General features: G+C 40.2%; 1 pseudogene; it reads right to left on the bottom strand.

The window, feature by feature from the left end:
* Positions 1-16146: 16146 nt before the first annotated feature.
* Positions 16147-20209, bottom strand: LOC147437636 (pentatricopeptide repeat-containing protein At2g33680-like; annotated as a pseudogene).
* Positions 20210-20794: the final 585 nt, after the last annotated feature.

The raw sequence follows: 20794 nt of genomic DNA on the forward strand, positions 1-20794 counted from the left end.
CGAGGTAATGATGACCATGCAATTGGACTTTTTCCAGGAAGTTCACCGCCTAACAAACCTCCTTATAGAGTTTCTCAAGCTCAACAAGAGGAGATTGTGCAGCAAGTGCATTAGTTAGTTGAGAAGGGCATGGTTAGGCCTAGCTCATCTCCATTTTTCTCATCTGTGTTATTAGTGCAAAAGAAAGACGGCACATATCGTATGTGTGTCAACTATAGAGCACTAAATAGGATCACTATCAAGAATAGGTTTCCCGTTCCACAGGTAGAAGACCTATTTGATAAGCTACAAGGATCGACCTACTTCAGTAGGATTGCCCTAAAAAGTGGCTATCATCAAATAAGGATAGTTGATTAAGACATTGTAAAGACCACATTTCGCACTACGTTTGGTCTTTACGAATACATTGTCATGCCTTTTGGCTTGACCAATGCACCAGCCACATTCAACCGCTTGATGGAGATGCTATTCAGGCCTCACCAAACCTTTACTGGCGTGTTCTTTGATGATATCATCATCTACTCTAATTCATTAGACGAACACAAGCAACACCTCCAGGTAATATTTCAAGTTCTAAGAGAGAATAAACTTTAAACACCGTATTAGTGAATTTGGGAATTTCCCAATTCCCACTTTCAAAATGATCTTAAGATTTGACCACATGACTAAATCTTAGTCAAAGGTTTGAGAGAATGGATTGAAAGAGATTTTCAAGTACTACCTTGTGGAAGGATTTGGACTTAAAAAATAGTTTGAGATTTGTCCATATGGTCAAATTTTTATAACATTTGTGATTCCCAAATTGACTTTAAAGTCGCAAACTCTCTAATTTGGTGTTTTTATGTTAATCGAAAGAAAAGTGAATTTTTCTTACAAGAGATTCAGTATTTAGGTCACACTATCTCTCAAGATGGCATCCAAATGGATCCATCAAAATTAGAGTCAATAAAAGGATGGCCTACACCAAGGAATCTTCATGAACTAAGAAACTTTATAGGTATGTGTGCATACCATAGACGCTTCATAGAAAAGTTCTCACTAATAGCAGGACCATTACATGACCTAACAAAGAAAAACTTTAGGTATACATGGTTTGCCAAGGAGAACAATGCTTTCAAAAAGCTTAAAGAAAAGCTTCTCTCTCAACCTGTGCTTACACTACCGAATCTCTCAAAGCCATTTGAGGTCCAATGTGATGCTTGTGGTGATTGCCTTGGAGCTGTTTTGCTCCAAGAAGGGCACACCATAGGCTATGAAATTCGAAGGCTTGACCTTGTTGAGCAAGCTCTAGGCATATATGAAAAGGAACTCCTCGCAGTTCTACATGCCTTAGACTCATGGAAGCACTATTTATTGGGGACTCCTTTCATTCTGCAAAACGGATCACCAAAGTCTTAAATACTTCATGACGCAGACCAAGCTCTCCGACAAACAAATCAGGTGGGCAAATTTCCTTTCGCAATTTCATTTTCATATTGCTCACATTGCTGGCAAGCATAATCAAGTAGCCGATGCACTCTCAAGATGGCCAAGAGGGAATGCGGTTTCCATAGCAACTCTCAAAGATCTATCTTCTATGATAGATGAGTATGCTATTAATCCCGATTTAGAGATGTGATTTCAGCCCTTGCATTAGGGAAGAAAGAGGAACCATCTACCTTACAAGATGGTTATTTTCTTTATGCCAATAGACTATGGGTTACTAGCTCACTACGTGAGAAAGTAATGTATGAATCTCATGCTCCTCTTTATGCCGGGCATAGAGGGATTCAGTCTACCTTATAGGGGATTGAAACATATTGCTATTGGCCTACCATGAGAGCCAAAAGACGAAGTTTGATAGAGGGAAGCAACCTCGATTGCCTCAACCTTTGCCAATCCCTAACTCACCATGGGAGAGCATATCCATGGATTTTATCTTTGGATTTCCTAAGTCTATCCATGGGAATACGGGAATATGGACGATAGTGGACAGGTTTACTAAACAAGCTCATTTTATAACTCTCAAAAAGACTATCAAAGCCCATCAAATGGCAACCCTCTTCATTTCACAAATCTTCAAGTACCATGGCTTGCCGATGTCCATAGTGTCGGATAGGGATCCTAGAATGACCAGTAATTTCTAGAAGGGTCTCTTTGAGAATTTAGGGACAAGGCTAAATTTCTCTTCGGCCTATCACCTGCAAACGGATGGCTAAAGTGAAATAGCTAACCTAACAATTCTCGATCTACTAAAAGCCTATGTAATGGAAGTAGATCAAAGATCCCAATGGGAGAAGTACTTACCCTTAGTGGAGTATGCCTACAATAATATTGTACATACTTCCACGGGAAAAGCACCTTTTGAGGTAATTGAGGAAAGATCAAAAAGTCCCCTGCTACTTAAGGTACATGGGAAGATCTTCACTGCAGATGAGTATAGCCGAGACCTACAAAAATCTTTCCAAAAGATTAAGGATGCTATCTCTATCTCATAGCAAAGGCAAAAGGCTGTTGCTGACATGCACAGAAGAGCCCAAGCCTTTAAAGAAAATGATTGGGTCTTACTCAAATTTCCCAAGGCTCGATTAAGGCACACAACGGGTAAGAATCCTACGGGACACCAAAAGTACTATGCTAAGTTAGCAAAAAGATACTATGGTCCCTTCCAGATTCTTAGGCCAATCATTGAGATGGCCTATCAACTCAAGTTTCCCAACCATTGGCTCATACACAATGCTTCTCATGTGAGCCTATTAAAGCCTTGCAAAGGAGAGCAACCCCCGGGGAGGTCACCTAATAAAAATGTAACCTATCACGTGAGTTCAGCAGAAGTATATTTAAAGTTTTTGAAACTTACAGAAATGTATATACAGAAGGGTAATATTTTTTCAAATTTGAAAAAAACTTACAGATTTTAAAAGAAAAGGGTACATTATATTCTTAACAAAATTCACAGATAAGGGGTTTTACAAACATGTCTTGAACGCACGTGATATGGTAGTTTTACACATAGTGAACCCCCCGAGGAGCCACCTCAAGAACCTACTAATGAAGACCCACCGGAGATCGAGGACCAAGAAGAGGTGTTGCAGCCCGAGTCCATTCTCCGACATGAAGACAAGGTACTAAGAGGCGGTAAGACTATCCGACGACATCTTATTAAGTTTAAGAATTATCCTTTTGAAGATGCTAGATGGATGCAAGGCATACAATTAAAGGATAACCTAAACCTTGTCAATGCTTACAATGCTTCCCTAGAGTAAGCAAATGTACAAATGTTAAAAATGAACAAAGTTTTTGTCTTATAAGACTCTTTTTCTTTATTGTGCACAAAAATGAAGTAGTATGCATGCTTAGATCGAGTTTCCGGAGACAGCGTCTCCCAAACACCAAGTAGAGCTTGTCACTCTACTATGGAAGATTGATAGGACTAATGTGCAGACATGCTTGTGACAGCTTAGGCTGTCAAGCACCAAATGGACTAGTCATCCATTCTGGAACGATGTCGTAGGGTAACATAGGGATCCTCTACCCGCTAGAAAAAGGACTAATGACTATGCTTTATCTTATCTACCCCATAGTCGAGGATGATTATGATTTCAAGAGAGAGGTAATGTCGTAAAAACTAATATCTAATTCTCCTAAATGATTTTCTCATGTTAAACTGATCATTTAATATGGGGAAGTGTCAGGGGAGAAAAAGCTAGAATATTGGTTAAGCTGGCAGACCGGCCACAGTAGGGATCCAAAGGAGGGAAAATAGGGATCCAAAGGGGGGTCCATCTGCAAAAGAGAAATGTGCAACAATGGGCTTAAAAGACCCTAAGGTTCAGCCCATTAAGACTTCCAAAATGCTACGGTTCCAAAATCCAAAGGTTGTGTCCAAATGTCCAACATTAGGGAAATTGGATGCTTTGTGTGTGTCTTAAAAGTCTTCATGCATCCTTACATAGGAGGGGGTGAGCCCTAGTTGTAGGAGATGAGAGAGAAACTCACACACACACACACACACACACACACAAGCTCCCTTTACACAAAGGGAATGAGGGACACATGTCAGCTCCCTAGCCCAGATGCCCACAAGGTGTACTCAAATCCTATTGGATAACCTTGGAGGTGGACCAATGAGATTTAGGCTAGAGAAAATCTAGTTTAATTAATTTAAAAACACTTAATAAAAGAACCAATAAGAATTAAGCTCTCTAGAAGACTATTGGACAGTCTCCCAAGGGGTCCAATGAGCATTCAGCAGCCCAATGGCTTGCCTGATTCCTGTTGGCCAGGAGGCAAAGGCGTCCAATGAGAGTTTAGTTGCATTTATTACCTAAAGCTCTCACAAAAGGGGAAAGGGGGACACATGTTAGAAGGCTATCACTTATACTGCTTAATTTCCATTGGCTTAGGCTGGGGAGGTCCAATAGGATGTGAGCATGAGCAAATAGCAGGAGGGGTCGACCAAGAGAGAGAGGGGGTGATTTTTCAAAGGCATTATTGACTTATACACTCACACAATCTATGTGTGAAGCAAGAAGACTCTCTCTCTCCTTCTCAAGCTTTAATGGAAACCTTACCACCTACTCCAAGCTTGTGAGAAGGGAGGCCTACACCAACAACTCTTGGCTTTGTGATGCAAATCCAACCAAGAGCCAAGCTTCAATGCATGCTCATCTCCTCTACCATGCTCATTACTAAGCTAAGCAATGCTAGTATGAGTGATTATGTGAGGAGATGTACATATTTCTCATAAGAATACTCCTTCTTCCTCTCAATCTACTCTCATACCCCGCTAGCTCTCACCATCTTCGAAGGTGTGTGAGGTCTTGGGTTTGAGACCATGAGGGAATCGATATTGTGTTTAATAAGTGTTGTGCTTAGTGCTTGAAGTTCCATCTTCATAGCACTAGCTAGAATTGAAGGAACACAAATAATTGTATTGTAAAATGTCTCTCTTGATGGGAGAAACCATAATACAAAGCCTTTTGGAGGGGGGACCAGCTCCATGCAAATCCGGTCCTCAACTATTTTCAATTGCTTGATTTCTCTCTCTTTTGAAGTATTGTTCATGCTATCTAACTAGGTGTTATACTTTTTGTTGCTCTCTCCACCCAAGAACCCTTGTTATTCTCATTCGGAATCTATTCAAATGAAATGCTCACTATGTCAATGCTATTTTTTGCTACACACAAGTTGCTAGACCATTAAATGCTACATTGGTATCAGAGCACAAGGTTTCTCTTTTCTTGCTCAAGAAGGGAGTTCCTCAAGCTAGCTATAAATGGTTGGTATTATTAATTGCATGTGAGTAAGTAGAATAGGGATTTTTTAGCCTTGCAGTGCACCTGCCTTCGTGCACATAACGAGGCATCACCGTGGAGAGCTATGGTCTTAATAGTGGAGTCCTATGGGTCTTGCATACGGCTTAACCACTATTGATCTATTAGAAGCTTGACAGGAGCCGCTATTGTTTTGGTGTTGAACGACCCTCTCTTCTATTCATTTCTTGAAGAGTCTTCTGTTGAGGAAGAGGTTTCACTTTCAAATTTTTCCATGCTGAATTGGAAGTCTGAGATTTCATTGAAAGGAGTCAGTTCTGAAGCAGATTCTTTTCTTTCTATTTGTAATGGGAGCTGCACTTCTTGATCTATTTTTGTATTCTAGATTGGTTTAATCTGGTCTTCTTCCCAACTGTAATCAATATTAGAAAATATAATATCACCTACTTTTCTAATTCCTTGCACAAATTGGGGAATTGGAGGAATTGGTGGAGCACTAGTAGAGGCTTCTTCCATCGGCTCGCCCTTTTCCACATGTAGAGCACTTCGGAGATGTACACTATTGAGTTTTCTGGTACTAAAGAAATTAATACCTGTGAATCATCAATTTCACTTCCACAAGTGTCTTTTTCTATGCCAAAATTATAGTTGTAAGGAGGAGATGGAAGTTGAGCTGGAAAATATTCTTCTTGGAGGCCGTTATAAACTATTTCTTTGTAGAAATAATCAGATTGAGTTAGGTCTCCATGAAAAACTGTATTATGGTCTTTAATACCTGGTTTACATTCTACATAGGTTCTTTCCCTTTTATGCTCATATGAGTTATCTTCCCAAGCATAGTCATTTGTTGCAAATGATACACCTACTAGGACTTTGAAGAGGGGTCTACCGGTGTTGTCAATAAGATTTTTTCCTTTTTAATGACAATGAGTAGTAATATGTAAATCTCTCCCCACCTCGAACTCAAAATTAGGCAAGCTGCTTTGCAGCTTGTTAACAAGCCGCTCCACGATTGTACAATCTTCCCACCCTGGTTCTTCAGCTGAAGAATTATCCTATTTGTTTGTAAACTCCATGACATTTAAGAACAAACATTTGTCAGAGTGACCAGGAGTTTTATGCGCAGATGGTTTGGCAAATGATAGGCTTGATATTCTGGGAGATAGGGAAGGAACAATGAGATCTACATGCAAAGAGGAAGGATAGGCTTGAAGAAGATTTTGCATATTATTTACCAAGGTATGCAACTCAGACAACTGTTGTTTAAGCACATGTAGCTTTACTGTCTGATAGTTGCTTTGTAAAACCTCAGGTCTATGTTTTGTGTGATCATCCATTTTTACATATTGTGCAATAAAGATATTATCATTACCAAAGATAATGAAATCTTTTCTTTCGATCATACAAAACTATATTAAATATGCCAAGGATGAAGCAGAGGCTTATCAATTAATCTTAGGCAATATTTATAGAAAATTTGCTCATTATATGAAAATGTTTCTGTATACATGATGCAAGCTTTGATTGGCATTGCCCTTGATTTTGTTGGGCTTTTAGGGGTTATAGAAGATACCCATGGATTTTGTGAGTTAATCATATAACTAAATGAATTTAGATTCGTAATACAAAAATATGTACAAAGAATTATTTCTTCAAATTTTAATCTGAGAATTCTACTTATGGCTAGTAATCTAAGAATTTTACTAATGATTACTAATCTACAACTTATGAATTCTGATTTAAGAATTCTATTGGCAGATTCTAAAAACTCTAAAATATCTATACAACAAAATTGTGCAAAATGATTGCCTCCCTAGATGGCTTCCATTTTGTCCTTTTGGAGGATCTCGATGAGTTTAATGAAATGCATTAAATTATCAAAAGCGATAGAATTAGAGGATCTATAATTTGGAGATATGTTGGATGCATAAGGATTGAATTAAATGTTTATGATGATAAACTTGTTCAAGATTTAAGTGTAGTATTTGCAATTGAGCTGATGGTTTAGCTTCTTCTACTGTTAATGAGAGATTTGCAAGAGACTTGGTCACTTTAGACAAATATCTATTCAAGAATGCCATTGAAGCTTACATGAATAAACACCAAAAGATGGGGATTTGTAGCGGGCGCATTACCCGGGACTTTACGCAGGACTTTACCGAGGATCTTTACGCATGTGGCTCAGTGGCTTTCCTTCTCGCCTTAACACCGACGGCTACCAATTTGTACCTTTCTACCACGCTACTGCAACCTTGCCACATGCACGATTGAGGTGCCTCTACCACAGAGGAGTGACACCCAGCATCGAAACAAAGCGCACCGATCGCGCTCTACGATACTTTTTCGACTCCGAGCACCTTTGGTGGCTATTCGACTAGCGCATTTTCATCCAACGGTAAAAATCGATACATACCAACACCGACACGGAGGTACATAGGGGATTTTTCAAGCCCACCTACACTAGTTTCTCTAGGTTTCCAGACACAACGCTTTTTTAGGCGATTTTGGCAGTCATTTTGACAGTAGTCTCTCTGCAAACAGATGCGTTGACAAATGCATGTTTGTTTTAGCACACTATGGTTTGTTTTAGCACACCATAGTGCTATTGAGCTCTTTTGAGAGCAGATATCCCTACATGGATCACTTTTACTGCATGCAGCAGTTCTTGGTGCATGTTTGAGCGCAATCATTCATGTACATGGAGTTGCGAGCATTGCCCATTGTACTATGTGTGGAGCCTTTTTTTTTGGCTATTTTGGTAGTTTTCCTGATCGTTTCTGAGACTCGAATCGGAAGAGCCCTTTTTGAGATTGTGGCTAGTCGATTTGTGTCTGCTTTAGCCTTTGGAGGGTCAATAGCATGAGGTTTTCTTTGAGCTGGGGTATTCTCAAATGTTGAGATACCTTCAGTGATACAGGTAGCTGAAGCTCCCCTCTTATAGTACCCTCCCCATAGGATATGTATCTGGACAATTTCTTATGCTTTTGACGCCGAGTTGGCGATCACGCGGCAGTGGTTTTGAGCAGTTTATACCCAATGGTTCGAGTAGTTTATACGTTTTTTGAGTTGAGTTTTGACTCCTCATACAAAGGAGACTCTGCCAGATTTTTCCCGCGAGTCGTAACTTTCAATGTTGTTGGCACTTTTGAGCCTACTTCGGTAGGTTACTCTGCCCAAATTTCTGCAGCTTCTCTCCATAGTTTGACGCCTCTCAAACCCTCTTGTCAGTGATGGCTTCTTCTTCAGAATAGGAGGAATATTTCATCCGCAAGTTTGATGGTAGCAACTTCACCTTGTGAAAAGAGTGCATGAAGGATGTTTTTACTAACAAAGGTCTATCAGAACCGCTGAAAGAGCATGCAAAGGGTGATGGCTATATGCAGGCTCAGTGGGAGATTTTGGATGCGAAAGCCATGGCTACGATACATCTACATCTAGCTGAGTCAGTGTTCCTCACTATCATAGGGAAGACAATGGCCAATTTCAGCTAATCCGAGTCTTCAAGAAAGTGTTTGTGTGGGCCTCTGCATGCGCCAAAGCTGCCAGGCTGGTTGGCTTTTAGTTGAAAATGGGTGTGTGTGTGTGTGTGTGTGTGTGTGTGTGTGTGTGTGTGTGTGTGTGTGTGTTTTATGTTTTAATCCTAACCACAATTGGAATCATATGCTTAAGTACAATTTAGATTGAAGTTTCAATACAAAATAAATTATCTATATGATCATAAATTACAAAAGAACATAGCATTAATCAACTTTACAAAGATAAATTCACAAAGAAATTGGATTTTGTAGGAGATGCTTTCTGCCACAAGAATTCCTAGCTGAGGGATGAGAGACTCACCTGCCAACCAACTAGACAACACATAGTTAGAATTAATCATGTATTGAATGGGTGACAGGTGTAAAGCGCCCCCCATCCACGTGTTATAGTTGTCACATCTATCAATGCATAGCATCTTGCATTCTCCAATAATGAGGTAAATTATCCATTGAGAGAGAGAAAGAGAGAGAGAGAGAGAGAGAGAGAGAAGGAGAGAGCAAAAAATAATCACCATTTAATAGAAATAAGTTTTAACTCCCAACAATCTCTTATTTTGTAATCACACAAGTTGAGAACATCTTCTCAAGACATTGAATTCACAACAAAAATATTATTGTGAATATGCACGTATCTATAAATGTAGAGGGTGTGTCCATAAAACTTATAGATTTAAAACTATCACCACGTTTGTAGTATATAATCCCCTATTGTATTTATCACAAAACCCTACATTTCATTGTATGGATGTAACAAATAAACCAATATACATATGCACTATGTCAAAATTCCTTACTGTGTGTTTGTGTGTGTGTGTGTGTGTGTGTGTGTACACGTGCGCGCACATGTCGATTAGAAGTATATTTAGTTATAATCTCTAGCTTTGCTTACTTACATTTAAATGAGTGATTGTGTGTGCACACTTGCACACACGAACGCACATGCGCACAGGATTTTATACATGTGCATGCATTTTTGTAGGTATAGTGTATTTTCAAGTGAGGGTGTGTTTTGATTTGCTTTTGTGTGTGTGTGTGTGTGTGTGTGTGTGTGTGTGTGTGTGCGCGCGCACGCGCGCACATACATGCACACGCATGTATGTACCTATGGGTGTGTGAATACATATGAAAACATTTGTTACAAAAATTGCAACAATTTCTTCACCATATTTAAAATTGATGACAAAACGATGAATTAAACAACACCTGTGAAGTTGTGGCAAGAAGTAATTCCATGTTGCAAATCACCTCCAAGACTGTGATGTCCAAGGGTACCTTGATGATTGATATAGTGCTATAATTTATACTTTGATTGGCTTTTCAACATATGTAGCTATCATAGAATTATGCTAAATTGAAAGTAAGTAAATAGTCTTTCAAGCTCTACTGTGTAGTACAACTCAAGCTTGTGTATACTCAAGGCTTTCTTGGTAGGCAGCCATCACTCTTCTTCTCCTTTTATCCTCATATGTCCTCAATCTGTTGAAGAGTAGAGTTGCCTATTATTAGATACACCAATTTCTGTTTTGCATAGAGACAATATTGTAAGAGTGTGTGTGTGTGTGTGTACATGTGAGAAGGAGAGAGAATGATAAAAGACAACAAAGATGCAATCCGTTTCCTCCTCTTTTAGCAATACCCTTTTATTTAAAATCAATGCCTAGGAGAGAGTTGTGTGTGTGTGTGTGTGTGTGTGTGTGTGTGTGTGTGTGTGTGTCCAAAACTTCTTTTGTCTGGTGTGCATGAGAGCTAGTGGGAGAAGTTTTTAGAGGGTAGGGAAAGTATTTTACCATCTTTTGTCTTTGTTTGAAAAGAAAAAGTATAGGTGATGGTCCTACATGTTTCCTTGTCAATGCAGCCACTACATTTTAAACCAAGTGAAAGATTTTCAAAAAAGTATTTGGATATCCTATTTGTACCCTTCCAATTTGTATAGAAAGAAATTGAGAGCTTTCTCAAGGCTTTGAAAGGCTGTACTTATATGACTTTCTTTTTTGTGCATCTAGTGAAAAGGTGGTTTTAATGAGCCTTCAAAATGCAAACTAGGGCCACCAGTCAACTTTGAGGGTTGGGTGAGAGTCACACCCAAAAAACATTTTAAGTAAATAATAATAAGATACCCACCAAAAAAAGGGGGGGAGGGGGGATCTCCTAACTTTGAGAGTGAGCGTGTGTGTGTGTGTGAGTGTTTTTTTTTTTTTTAAATAAATATTGGAGCTTTGTAAAACATCAAAACCTTGTGTGTGTGTGTGTGTGTGTGTGTGTGTGTGTGTGTGTGTGTGTGTGTGTGTGTGTGTACATGTGCAAATCATACTCTCACCATTTTTTGTGAATCAAATAAATTGATATAAATTTAAAATTTATTGATACAATTTCATATAATAATAGTAAAAAATTTTGGTGATGGTCTAACTCACTCTCTATAGAACATGGGTATGTGTGCATGTGCGTGATGCATTTTTGTACATGAGGTCTTTTTCAGTTCATTGTGTGTGTGTGTGTGTGTGTGTGTGTGTGTGTGTGTGTGTGTGTGTGTGCGCGCGCGTGCGCGCTTTCACTAATCCCGACAAGGGTGAATCAGCTCAAGCATGGGATGTGAGCGCTAATTCGGGGTCGAGCCAAGCAGCATTGTAATGTGATTTGAAATAGTCACTTTATATATATATATATATATATATATATATATATTATTTATATAATATGTATATATATATATATATATATATATATATATATATATATATATATTACTTAGAGTATGTTCACGCTCAAAGTAAACTTGGCATTGTAATGGGTGCAATTGGGCACATCAAGTGCATGCATGATGATGCACAAGTCTCTATGGGAAAGCTTATGTTCAGCATGAGAGAGCAAAAGTGCATCCAACAAATTTTTTCTCATGATAAAACTTATAAAGCTCAACATGAAAGAAGGTAGCACAGTTTTTGGACACTTAAATGAGTTCAACTCCTTGTTCAATCAGTTGACATCTTAGGGCTTTAGTGAGTTTTCACGACGATGAACTCAAGTCTATTTTATTGTTATGCTCTCTACCCATTCCATGGGACATATTTTGCACGGCCATTAGCAATTCAACTCTGAATGGCAAGTTAGTGTCCAATGATGTCACAAGTACATTGCTCACTGAGGAGATTAGACGTCAATCTCTTGATGCGAGTGGGCATGGTGATGTGTATGTTGCCACTAGAAATTGTGACAAGCAAAGGAAGCAAAGCTAGCGTAGTTGTAGTCGCGGTCATTCTCAGGATTGCAGGCAAGCTCATAGCAAGAGTCGCGACAAAGACATGAGAAATGTTGAGTGTTACTATTGCCATAAAAGGGGACACTTGAAGAAAGATTTTTGCACAATGTAGTGTGATAAAGGCAAGGAAAAAGTGAAGTTTGGCAAACCTAAAAGTAATGTGAAAATTGAAGAAATTAGTGTGGTTGAGTCTCCAGTCATTGAGACAGTTTCTGACGTGCCAAATGATGTGTTTATTCTCACATTGAATTTGAGTCCTGATTAGCTCTTGACGAGTGTTATGCGCAGAATTGGATTGTGGCCTCAGGTGCTAGCTTTCAAGTGACTCCTCACAAGAAGTGGTTTTCTACATACAGTACCACTCATGAATCAGTGAAGCTAGGCAATTCTTATGAGCTTGATATATGTGGTGTGGGAAGCATCAAGTTTTCTATGCATAATGGCATCGAGTTTATGTTGCAGAATGTCAGAAATGTACCCAAATTGAAAAAGAGTTTAATGTCAATTGGACAGCTGGATGATTTGGGTTACACTACCGTATTTGCTCATGGTTCTTTGACTATCAAGAAGGAAAATCTGGTCATGCTTAAAGGCCAAAATTCTGGCTCATTGTACTCACTTTATGTCTCTTCTATGAAAGAGAATTTTATTTGTGTAGCCGACTTGCCGTCTATAGAGTTGTGATATAGCTGTCTAGGACATATGAGTCAAAAGGGAATGAAAGTCTTGCAGCGTTTTGGTTATATCCCTATGTTAGATTACTCTAACTTCTCTTTATGTGAACATTGTATCTATGGCAAACAGACTAGGTTGACATCGACGCCTTTGGACAAGGAGTTACGGAGTCCTCTAGATCTCATTCATAGCGACTTCTGCAGACCTATGCCAGTCACACAAGTCTCTAGGGGAAGCATTATACTTCCTAACATTCATAGACGACTTTACTAGAAAGATGTGGGTATCTCTTGAAGCAGAAGAGAAACGTTTTTAGTGTCTTTTAGAAGTTCTTAGCATTGGTAGCAAACCAATTGGGTAGAAAGCTTAAAGATTTGCGCAGTGACAATGGAGGCAAGTACATCTCCTTAGCGTTCAAGGACTTTTGCAGTAAATGAGGCAATAGAAGATTGTCATAAAATCTAATATCTAAGCAACCCAAATGATTTTCTCAAAATCATTTAATGTGGGAGAATAAACGGGAACAAGGGTTAGGATATAGACATGTGTTTATGGATCTATTTCAACATGGGGCCAAAGTTAAAGGGGTCCAAATGAGAGATGGTTTGTTAAAGAGCAATGCTACCTAATGGAGCTTAAAGACCTTAGGGTTAGCTTCATTAAAGACCTCCAAAATTTAGCGTTACAACATCTTTTGACCTTAGGCAAGCTAGGGCTGACTTTGAGGTGGAAATCCTACCCAAACATGAGGTGCTTGTCGGCTTGCTAACTAAGGTGCCTAAGGTGTTTGTGGGAAACTTTCCCAAGCTTGAGGTGTTTCTCATGCTTAAATGACTAAGGTCCTTGAAGTGTTCAATTCAAACATAATCTCTCAAGAGACATAAACGGTTTTCATGCTTAAATGACTAAGGTTCTTGAAGTGTTCAATTCAAACATGATATTTTAAGAAACATAAAAGACACATGGCCCTCATGATGTGCTTAAATCATATTGGATAAGCTTTAAAGAGGTCCAATGAGAATTTAGCTGCATAAAAATAAATTATTAAGTTCTTTCTCTCAAAGAGAAAAAAGAGGACACATATCCAAATGATATAATCAAATAATACGAGACACACACACACACACACACACACAGAGAGAGAGAGAGAGGATGGACCAAGCATGAGAGGGGGTACACTCTCCCACACACACACATACACACACTCTCATTGTGTGAAGTGCAAAGTGCAAGAGGTCCATCTCCTTTTCCAAGCTTGTTGAGAAGTTGAGAGCCTACACCAACACTCTTGGCTATGGAATGCAAATCCAACCAAGAGCCATGTTTCAATGCTTAAGCTTGGCATCGTCTTCATCCTCATTACTATGCTATTATGCTATGCTAAGCAAGAAGAGTGATGATAAGTGAGAGACTATTTTTTTCTCCTATGAATGATTCTTCTTCCTCTTCCCTATCCTCATTCCCCCCTAGCTCTCTCCACCTTCAAAGTTGTTTGAGGCCTTGAGACTGAGGCTTAGGATAGTTAATGCTTTTTGCAAAGTTTATGTTATGCTCGTGATGCATGAAGCTTTCCATCTTCATTGCATCACCTAGGTCACAAGGAACACAAAGATTGTATTGTATCAAGTCTCTCTTGATGGGAGAATCTATAATACAAACGCCTTTTGGAGGGGGGACGGCTCCAAGTAAATCCGATCTTCAACTATTGTTATGTTCTCTAATACTCTCTCTTGCAAAAGCATTGTTCATGCCAAGTTAATTAAGCACGATGTTTATGTTGCTACCATCAATTAAGTTCACCATCTATGTTCTCTGAGTAATCCCACAAAAAATGCTCACTCTAATTCTCTTAATTTTGCTATTCTCAAAGTTCATAGGCCATTTCCATTACATTGGTATCAGAGCATTTGGTTTCTTTTTTCTTGCTTAAAAAAAGAGGTCCTTAAGTAACCTATTAATAGTTGATTTTGTTAATTATATTAGGATAAGTGGGATTGTGATCTATCATCGGTTTTGTCAAGTCCACTATGTGAGATATGGTTCACACCTTGGGAGCTTTGGTCTTAATAATGGGGTCTTTTTAGACTTGCCTATGGCTTTACCATTATTGAGCCATAAGAAGTCCGAAAGGAGCTATCCCTCGGCAATTCTGCTATGTTAGACCCACTCCACTACTCTCTATAAAATACCAATTCGAGCTGTGGGTGTAGATACTTAAGTGCTGATTTTCAAAGACTAAGAGGAGTAGAAACTAAGGTTTTGAATTGCCAAATAATATACTAAGTAAACACATAGATATAATTAGCATGGCTGACAATAACCAAGAGAGTAAAATGAACATTAATAACTTTGATTTTGCACATGAAGGTGCTAATGATGATGTCTCCATGTTTATCAATTATCTTGTTACTAGGTTGCAGCAAGCTATGGGCAACTCTGCTTTGCAAGCGTGCTTATGGGATTTCCCTTCCTCTCCAAGAGGAGACAGAGCTTAAGAGGCCTCTTGATGAGACCCCCAAAAGAGGACTCTCTCCCATACGAGAGGAGAAATCCAAAGAACAAGAAAGTAATGGATCCCTAAGTTCCTTTGAAGATGTGGCTCCACGAAGACGGTGATTTAAACGATCACCAACTCCTCCCAAGAGGAAACGGTCAACACACAGTCCTTCTCCTCATCACTATGAAAGGGAAGAGAGTAAACAAAAGAAAAAACGATCAAGAAGGAGATCATCCTCTTCTCCTTCTTCTTCACCTTCCTCCTCTTTCAATGAAAGCTATCGCTATTCTTCTAGAGAATACAAGAGGGGAGGACATTGCAAAACATACTCTGCATGGCGAAGGTCACAAAAGCTCAAGAAGTCCAAAGAGGAAGGAAAGAGTATCTCTTTTCTCAACTATGATGGAACCTTTGGTGCCACCGATAAAGTATTGGCCTTCATCCAGTAATTTGATGTGGCCTTTGGAGACGAGGGCTTCATGGAGTCCTCCAAGCTACGCCATGTAGCTATGCACTTCTAGAAATCGGCTCGTCAATGGTGGGCTAGCCTTCGTGGCAACAACAAAATGTATATATATATGAGCAATTCCTTGCAAGCGATCCAAAGGACAAAGTACTTACCAAATGGTGCAGTTTGAAGCTTCTCTCACATGAGTATTCACAAATATGTGGACAAGTTTTGAGATTTACATCTCAAGGCTACTATCTTCAAAAGATAAGACTCCACCTAGCAAAAGCAACAATGTTGTGCGGAATTACCTGAAGAAATGGCTGAGTAGGTCAACTCCCAACGGCTTGGTTCTATCACCAAAATAATCCACCACACTATGATTGCTTCCCGTATCAATTTTCAACAAGGGAATAGAGAGAATGTCAATCCCATGGAAAACAAAGACAAAAGTGATGCAAAAGGAAAAACCAATGCCCAAAATTGTTCCCAAGGTAATTTCAATAACAACAACAATCAGTCCAAGGAGAAGGAGTTTACAAAGGTAAAAACAAACTCTCTCGTGAAGATCTTGAAGCTTTTTGCAACGGCCATAAGTGTTTGTAAGTGTGGGGAGCAAGGACATGGCTACGTTCAAGTTGTCCCAAGAGAAATACCCGCAGTGAGACTCCTAGAGCTTCCACCATCGAAGCTCCAAAAGAGGATGCTCGTTGCAAAGGATCACCTCTCTCCTATGCTCGAGGAAAGGTAAGGGAACATGATTCTTTCATCTTGTCTGACCCTGGCTCTACTCACAACTTCATATCAACGGAGTTGGCCACCAAGTCAAGCTTTTAAAATGGGAGATATTGTAATTGCTAACACGGCTTTCAACGGACAGCAAGCCTCCGTTACTCCCTTGATTGGGAATTTGAAGCTTGTGCAACTCGAAATCATTGAACGTGATGCCAAATTTTGATGTTGATATCTTTTAGCTCAGTCCTTTCAATGGCATGCCCCCAACCCAAAGTCTACGAAAACTTGCGTACACACTATATCATGATGTGGCGTTTCTCTAATCTCGTTTTCGTTTCAAACTGATGGGTGTTTTAGTTTCAATCATGAGAGCCATTTCAGTTCCCTAGTCACATACAGTCATGTTCTTTGTGACATGTATATCTTTTCCTCGTGGCGTATTGATGATTGCACAAGCAATGGCCAAATTCTTACTATGTTGACAAACCAAAACCTTTTTAGAATCAGCAGATATGTTTTCTGGAACCCAATTTTGGGGAACATCCTTGCTGGGACAATTCAAGTTCAAGATCTTGTAGCTTCGCATACATTCCTCTGCTTTGTGGATGCTTGGCATCCCCATCAACAAATTTATGAACATTTCCACTGGCATCAACCCAGCAGCTACACTGGCTGCTTCCAAGCGGCATTTTTTATTCTCATGCGTTCAATGTTTTCTGCCTCTTCCTGCATGCCAGCAGCTGCATAAATATTTCTCATCAAGACATATACTGCTGCATTACATCGGCCTACTTGTAGTGCATGCTCAAATGCAAACCTTCCAAGCTTAACATTTCCCCATTTTCGACAGGCACCTAGTAGAGCTGACCAAACTCGGCCATCATCCTCAAACAATGGCATCATCCTGATCACTCTCATAGCTTTGTCAAAAAGCCTTGCACGTCCAAAAAGATCCACCATGTAAGTGTAGTGTTCTTCGCTCGGCACAATGCCATATTTTTTCCCCATGTTACTAAAATACATTTGGCCCTCGTCCACTAGACCTGAGTGACTACATGCATTGAGCACATTAAGAAAAGTAATGTCATCTGGGGAGATACCTTCCTGTTGCATCCATAAGAAACAGTCCAAAGCTTCCTTGAACAGCCCTTGCTGGGCATATCCTCTTATAAGTGCATTCCAAGATACTACATCTGGGGAGAAGCCCTCGCTCCGCAATCGTTGAAAACATCCCAAAGCTTCTTGGCCCTGCCCATGTTGGGCATATCCTGCAATAAGTGCATTCCAAGAGACCAAATTGCGCACAGGAAGCGCGTCAAAAGCTGTTTGTGCTTTCACAAGTACACCACACTTGGCATACATGTCGACCAAAGCATTGCAAAGCACAACGTTATTTTTCAACAGCCCTTGGCAAACAATCTCATCATTAATTCGTTTGCCCATGCGAACATCTTGCATAATGCCACAAGCCTTCAAGATGCAAGCATATGTGATGGAATCTGGAGAAAATCCCTGGCTTCGCATCCCAAAGAAACAACCCAAAGCTTCCAGGCCCTGCCCATGTTGGACAAACCCTGCTATGAGTGCATTCCAAGATTCCACATTTCGTACAGGAAGCTCATCAAGAACTTCTTGTGCTTTAAAAAGCACGCCGCATTTGACATACATGTCGATCAAAGCATTGCCAAGCACAACATTTTTTTCCAACAGCCCCTGACTTATAATCTCATCATGAATTTGTTTGCCCATATCAAGGTCTTGCATAATGTAGCATAGCTTCAAGATGCAAATATAGGTGACGGCATTAGGAGGGAAACCCTTGCTCCGCATCCAATGGAAACAACCTAGAGCTTGTTGGCATTGCCCATGTTGAACATACCCTGCAATAAGCGCAGTCCACGAGATGACATCCTGAATTGGAAGATGATCAAGAACTTGCTGTGCTTTCAAAAGTACACCACATTTGGCATACATATCAACCAAAGCATTGCCAAGCACGACATTGCTTTTCAACATCCCCTGACTAACGATTTCATCATGAATTTGTTTGCCCATGTCAACGTCTTGAATAATTCCACACGCCTTCAAGATGCAAGCATATGTGACCACATCTGGAGAGAAGCACTCCTTTTGCATCAAATGGAAACAACTAAAAGCTTCTTGGCCCTGCCCATGTTGGACAAAACCTGCAATAAGTGCATTCCAAGAGACCACAGTGCGCATAGGAAGCTCGTGAAGAACTTCTTGTGCTTTCAGGAGTGCACCACATTTGGCATACATGTCGACCAAAGCATTGCCAAGCATGACATTTGTTTTCCAGATCCCTTGACGAGCAATCTCATCATGAATTCGTTTGCCAACATCAACATCTTGCATAATGCCGCATGCCTTCAACATGCAAGCATATGTGACCGCGTCTGGCAAGAAACCTTGGCTCTGCATCTGACGTAAACAGCCAAGAGCTTCCTGGCCTTTCCCATGTTGGACAAACCCAGTAATAAGTGCATTCCAGGAGACCACATTGCGCCCAGGAAGCTCATCAAGAACTTGTTGTGCTCTCGATAGTAGACCACATTTGGCGTACATATCGACCAAAGCATTGCCCGGGAGGACATTGTTTTCCAACAGCCCTTGACTAGCAATCTCATCATGAATTTGTTTGCCCACCTCAATGCATTGCATAATGCCACATGCCTTCAACACACAAGCATAGGTGACCGCATCTGCAGAGAAGCCCCGGCTCCGCATTTCTTGAAAACAGCTTAAAGCTTCTTGGGCATGCCCATGTTGGACAAACCCTGCAATAAGTGCATTCCAAGTGACTGCATTGTGCACAGGAAGCGCCTCAAAAACTTTTTGTGCTTTCAGAAGTACACCACATTTGGCATACATATCAACCAAAGCATTGCCAAGCACGACGTTTTTTCTCAACAGTCCTTGACAAACAATCTCATCATGAAATTGTTTGCCAGTGTCAACATCTTGGATAATGGCACATGCCTTCAAAACACAAGCGTACATGACTGCATCTGGAGAGAAGCCCTGAGTGCGCATTCACTGAAAACAGCTCAGAGCTTCCTGGGCCTGTCCACATTGGACAAACCCTGCAATAAGTGCAGTCCAAGAGACCGCATCGCGCATAGGAAGTTCATCAAGAACTTGTTGTGCCTTCAGAAGCACGCCACATTTGACATACATGTCAACCAAGGCATTGCCAAGCACAATGTTTGTTTTCAACAGTCCTTGACTAACAATTTCATCATGTATTTTTCTGCCCACGTCAACATCTTGCACAATGCCACATGCCTTCAAGATGCAAGCATAGGTGAAGGCATCTGGAGAAAGGCCCTCACTTTGCATCCGGTAAAAGCAACCTAGAGCTTCCTTGCCTTGCCCATATTGGACATACCCTGCAATAAGTGCAGTCCAAGAGACCACATCCCGGACAGGAAGCTCATCAAAGACTTGCTGTGCTTTGATGAGTGCACCGCACTTGGCATACATACTAACCAACGCGTTCCCCAAGTATGTGTCATTCTCAAGAAACCCACTAGCGCGAATATCAGCATGTATCTTGCTGCCTTCGCACAAATCCTTCTTCTTAGCACAGGCTTTTAGTGAGGTCATGAAAGAAAGTCTCATCGCTGCTTTGTGAACAGGACAAGGCGAAATGGAGTGTCTGCTCGACAGGAAAGTCTCATCGCTGCTTTGCGAACACGAATCTGCTCGACAGGTGGTGAACTCCTCAAAAACAAGTGATAAAATCACAAGGCCTGCCATGGAAATGATTTGTGCTTACTTAACCAAGAAAGAGAGGCAAGTGGCAATCCATTGAATCCAGTAGCACATGGCTTGGGAAAGCCAAAATTCTAGTTGGGAAGCCCGCGGGGGAGGGGGGGGGAAAGAGAGGGGAGGTGTCCCCTTCGATGATTTTTGGTCTTTTAATTGAGCTTATTTTGATAGTAGTATATATGTGGTTGAATGATCAGACCAGAAGCAAAATCTTGTGCCACAAATGTAATGAGATAGTTGGCTTCTCACCCAAATATGATCAAGCATTGAATTATAGATGGTTGTTTATTTAATTTTTTGCTCATAGTTGTTTGAATGAAGTAGAGATTCTAAATGTTGGTATTGGGTGTTTGTGGTGGCGATATGAATGTCTAAGTCTCCTAATATGATGCTCAATTTCTTTTTATCATTGTCTTGTTCAAGCGTTGTGGAGTTATGAAAGAAGTGTACTTATTGATGTCTTGATTGACTTGTACACATTTATGACATGGATATGAGTTGAAGATTTATTCCCATAAGAGAAAGTGACATCCAATATTTCAAGTCCCAGGTTTGGGATATCTTTGTGGGTTATGGATTGAATGCCTAGATTATGGA

The sequence above is a fragment of the Adiantum capillus-veneris genome, chromosome 17 (assembly GCF_014529385.1).
Source record: "Adiantum capillus-veneris isolate H3 chromosome 17, ASM1452938v2, whole genome shotgun sequence".
In the NCBI taxonomy this organism is placed as follows: Eukaryota; Viridiplantae; Streptophyta; class Polypodiopsida; order Polypodiales; family Pteridaceae; genus Adiantum; species Adiantum capillus-veneris.